Source organism: Giraffa tippelskirchi, chromosome 10 (assembly GCF_054371585.1).
Source record: "Giraffa tippelskirchi isolate mGirTip1 chromosome 10, T2T-mGirTip1v1.2.pri, whole genome shotgun sequence".
NCBI lineage: Eukaryota > Metazoa > Chordata > Mammalia > Artiodactyla > Giraffidae > Giraffa > Giraffa tippelskirchi.
In genome coordinates this window covers 41,724,172-41,729,448 of record NC_137284.1, presented here as the reverse complement: position 1 = coordinate 41,729,448, position 5,277 = coordinate 41,724,172, and the positions used below count along the sequence as shown (strand labels likewise).

The window sequence follows — 5,277 nt, the reverse complement described above, 5'->3', positions numbered from 1 at the left end:
ACATTTACTTTTTTAAAGTCCTTTCATTTTCTCTTATTCTTTGTCCCTTGAGTGAGTAGCCAGTCTTTTATTTTGCTCATTTGTTTGTAAAACACTCTCTGGTGAAATTGATTGGAAGGCAGAGTGAATGGGGTCTGAAGATACTTAACTCTGCAAAAGAAGCTTCATAATGCCCAACATGAATCTCAATTCAGACTAGGCCAATTTTCGTTTACATTTTTAAAGGTAAATAAAATGATGGAAGAGACATATGCCAAGGGGGATGTGCTCCTCTCATGTGTCACATAGGAGAGTAACTTTCTTTTTTTTTCTTCACAGACTCATCACACTCACCTGCTGAATCATGAGAGCGCAGATCCTGGAGATTCTGCTGAGGTGTCTGAACTTCTGGGACCAGATAAGTGTCCCAAAGACTTAGAAATGGTGCTGCCTAAAAGTCAAGATGACTGGTCCAAAGAAGACATTGTGCAGTTACTGGAAAGTATGGAGAAAAGCATTCCACCCAATGACAGGCACACATTCAAAATGACCCAGTCAGTGATGGACTGGGAAAAAGTAGCTTTTTTTTTTAAATAAATTTATTTATTTTAGTTGGGGGCTAATTACTTTACAATATTGTAGTGGTTTTTGCCATACATTGACATGAATCAGCCATGGGTTTACATGTACTTTTACAGATTTTTCTGGGGAAAAATGCAAACTCAAATAGTTAGAGGTTTCCTATAACTTGAGAAAGTTTCGAATTTTGAAGGAACTAGTCCTGGAAGCTAAGGAAAATGTTAACAATCCTTTCAAAAGCAGAAAACACAAGAAACATCCTGATTTACCCAAGAAGCCCCTGACAGCTTACCTCCGCTTTTTTAAAGAGATGAGACCTCAGTACATCCAAAAACACCCCAAGATGAGCAGCCAGAAGCTGACTAAGGTTCTGTCTGAAGAATACAGGAAGCTGCCAGAACAGCTCGAGCTGAAACACAGTCAAGATTTCCAGAAAGAGAAACAGGAGTTTCAAAAGAAAATGGCTCTATTCAGAGAACAGCGCCCTGACCTAGTCCAGAACTCCAAGAAAACTTCCCCAAAGGAAGTCAAAGCAAAGTGCCAAAGAAGTCTCAGGAAAATGTGCATACAGTGAAGTCTCCTCCAGAAAACCATTTACTCATGAAGTGGAAATTCCACGGAGAGCCCAAGAAGCCCCCGATGAATGCCTATCACAAGTTCCACCAGGATCTCTGGTCGAGCAGGGAGCTGAAAGTGGTGCCCCTGAGGGAGCGCATGGTGGAGATCAGTAGATGCTGGCAGCGGGCCCCCCAGGACCACAAGGAGCTTTATAAGAAGCAGGGGGAGGAACTGCAGACACAGTACAAGGTGGACCTTGATCTCTGGCTCAGGACTCTGTCTCCTGAAGAATATGCTGCTTACAGAGAGGCGACCTGTGCTAAGCGTAAGAACATGAGCGTGACGGGGGGCCCGGACCCCAAGATGAGAAGGATGGGTCTGCAGTCCCCATCATCAGGGAATCTGCAAGGAAGGCTTAGAGAGGACCCAGGGCTTCAGGCTACAGAGTTAGAGTCATCACACACGATTGGAGAACATTCTCCTGCCTCAGGGAGATCAGAAGAAAATGAGGAAGAGGAGGAAGGCAGCTCCTCAGCCCCCAGCAGTGAGGATGAAGATGGAGATTCTGAGCCGGAGGACCGTAGCCCCAGCTCATCGTCCTCAGGGGACTCTTCTGACTCGGATTCCAACTGAGTTTAGTTCACAACCTGAAGGGACAGAACTTTCAGCAAAAGTCCATGGGCTCTTCTCTCTGTGCCTTTTCATTGCCTTCCTTCTTTCCCTCCTGCTTCATACAAAGTAGGACCTGTTGGAAAGAAGGCATCTTGTGCTGTAATTTCTGGCCTCTTTATATACCCCAAGTTCACCCCAACAGAAAGTCAATGCAATGACGCCTCGTGGAATAAACCTTGAGCTGATTGGGCTGTGGGGCACCCTGGACTAGACTGAGCTCCCTGAACTGGAAAGATTTGCTCTCCTCACCCTCTGCCTGACAGACATGTGAGGAGCTCCAGAGGTCTGTGACCCCCTTCTCTGTGACCTTGTTCCCCAGGACTCAGGCAGTGAGCTGGGGAGGGAAGATCTGATTGACTGGAAGTAGGAGGCTTGCCTTAAAGAAAGCTGTCAGGCCCTGATGTCTCTGGCCCTTCTCTCTGAGGTGAGGAGCTGGACCTTCCTTATCTTGGAAGCGAGGGTGGGCATGTGGGCAGCAGCGTTTCTCTCTATATAATTTGAGCTCTCAGTGAGATTTTTCTTACTGATTTCAAAAATTAGAAATGAAAATTTAAAACTGCTCCATTTGAGTTAACTTTCCCTTAAGACCAGCATCCTTTGACTCAACGGCACTAATTTTCCAGGCCACATCTAAATTTCTTCTGGTTCATGCCCCAGTCCATTCCTCATGCTGCAGATTGTAAGTGAATCACATTTTTCCCATAGGCTTGGTTTTTTTGTATTATGATATGAGATTGTATTAAATAGGTGTTATAATGTACAAATATTTTAGTCCATAGGTTACTAAACAGTTTGCTAATTTATATAGCAAAATGACATTGTTTTAATATTTTGGTTTATTTATACATTTGAAAATGTGTGTAAAGCCAGTGTCATCTCATTAAACTTTTCTAAATATTCTTGGCTGTTTTCATTTCTGGATCTTGTGCACTGTCAGTATCACAGAAGTAGTAGTTCTTACATATGAAAAGGCATGAGTTTTGAGAGCTCATCTTACTCCTTGATGTCTTCGTGAAGTGTTTTGTTCTTTATAAATATACAGGCAGGGAACCAACTCTGCAGCACATGGAACTCTGCCCAGGGTTATTTGGCCACGTGGATGGGAGGCAGGTTTGGGGGAGAATGGACACACGTGTCTGCGGGGCTGAGTCCCTTTGCTGTTTACCTGAAAGTATCACAATATTTCTGTGATCACTTTTTTTTTTTTTGGCTGCACTGGGTCTTCAATGCTGACCAAGGGCTTTCTCTAGCCGAGGAAGTGGGGCTCCTCTTCCTTGCAGTGTGTTGGCTTCTCATTGGGGTAGCTTCTCATGTTGCAGACACGGGCTCCAGCTCACTGGCTCAGCAGCTGTGGCACATGGACTTAGTTGCACTATGGCCTGTGGGATCTTCCCAGACCAGGGATCGAACCCGTGTCCCCTGCACTGGCAGGGGGATTCTTAACCACTAGATCACCAGAAAAGGCTTACCACAAGCTATTCAGCTATATGCCAATACAAAATGAAAAGTTTTAAAAACAGACGCAGAAAAATGCAAATTCTAGATTAATATAAGTTCAAAGTCTGAATTGTCTAATAGAAGAAGATGGCATTTCTTAAAATTATAAATCTGTATTTGTTGCCTCATCTACCCATTCATGAACTGGAAATAAAACTCCAATCATAAAAGATCTAATTTAAGATTAGATTTAGTGCTTCTAAAAGGACTGACCCACAGTTCATTCACATCCACAAAATGTTAAGTGGATTTCTTTCCTCCTGGCAAATGTAAACATATCTTTTGATTGAACAACTCACAGAGAAGAGAGGGAGGCACTGCTCACTGACGGCCAGACAGCTTCTCCCTTTCCCCTAGAAGTGAAATTGAAGCCAGGAATCTAGCAACTCAGCCCTGAGATATTTCTGCATTTTTGCCTGCACCACCCAATGCTCCACTTCATTAGACCTTCCTTTTCAGAACCTGCCCGTCCTACACTTCTGATCCCTCCACTGTAGAAGGACAGGTGTGGGGCAGCAGCAGGAGGTAAGTGGGAGTCAAGGACTCACCTCTCAGGATTCTCGGTCTCCCTTTTCCTTGTCTGCAGCTTCTCTTTCAGTGAAGGGCAGGAGTTGTTGAACTCTCAGTCCTGGAGTCCTTCCTAGTTACTCTGCCCTCTCTCTCTAGGAATGGAGCCCATGGGTTCCCCTGGGGGTTCAGGCCCTGGAGGTGAGGGGTGCAGACTCTGAGTGTAAAGAGCAGCTCCGGGACCCCTGCAGCACCCCCTCGCCCTCTCCTGCACATCCTCCAAGGGGGACTCTGGGCTGAGCAGAGCCTCTCCCCCACTTTCCCAGATGTGCCAGGTACACGAGCCGGTCTGGGGCCTCAAGGCAAAGCTCCCTCTCTGGACAAAACCACGCTGGGCTGTCAGAGATTCAGTGCCTATGGAGGTGGGGACAAAAACACAGAGCCCAATGTTGCTCCCTCAAAGGTCTGCAGGGTCCCCTCCTGCCCTGAAGGAAGGTCCCAGTGGGCAGCCACCCCCTGAGTCCAGGGCTGAGTCTCCTGGAGCCCCACACCACTGTGGGCAGATTTGCCTTGGGAGGACAGGAGACCACCTCACTCCTGGGTCCAGTCCCTTCAGAAGCTGCCAGGATTCCTTGGTACCACAGGCCTTTTTGAACCCTGGGAAATTTTGTGAGCTCCTGGAGAACCACGATTTTTAAGGCCTAAACTTCCTCCGTTGAAATGCAAGGAGATCAAACCAGTCTGTCCTAAAGGAAATCAGCCCTGAATATTCACTGGAAAGACTACTGCTGAAGCTGAAGCTCCAGTACTTTGGCCACTTGATTCGAACAGACAACTCACTGGGAAAGTCCCTGGTGCTGGGAAGATTGAAGGCAGGAGGAGAAGGGGGCGACAGAGGACAAGACAGTGGATGGCATCACCAACCAACAAACTCAACTACGTAGAAGTTTTTAGGGGAAATTTTTCTAATTGTAAGGTACCCTATCATAATTTCTATTTGCATTTAACTTGTAATTCAAATGTCCTGAATTAATTTATAGTTATCTGTGACTCTGGGGCTTCCCTGGTGGCTCAGAGGTAAAGAATCCGCCTGCAGTGCAGGAGTCACGGGAGGCACACGTTCGATTACTGGGTCTGGAAGATCCCCTGCAGGAGGGCCAAGCAACCCACTGCAGCATTCTCACATGGAGATTCCTGTGGACAGAGGAGCCTGCTGGGCTACAGTCCATGGGAGGGACCGCAAAGAGTCGGACACAACTGAAGTGATTGAGCATGCATGTGACTCACTGAGCAATTGACATATCCAAGAATGATTCCAGGTCTTAAGGAACCCTTCTTCTCTCATTATCCAAAAAATGTATAATAGGCTTGAATCCCATTATCATTTCACCAACTTTCAGGTAGATTTGTCCATATTATCATGGTAGAAATATGACTCTAAATATTTAAATTGAAGATTGGTAAAGAGGTTAAGACTGACAATAC

General features: G+C 45.9%; 1 pseudogene; it reads left to right on the top strand.

Annotated features, from left to right (window-relative positions):
- The first annotated feature begins 408 nt into the window (after positions 1-408).
- LOC145522435 (upstream-binding factor 1-like protein 1) lies at positions 409-1,749 on the top strand (annotated as a pseudogene).
- Positions 1,750-5,277: the final 3,528 nt, after the last annotated feature.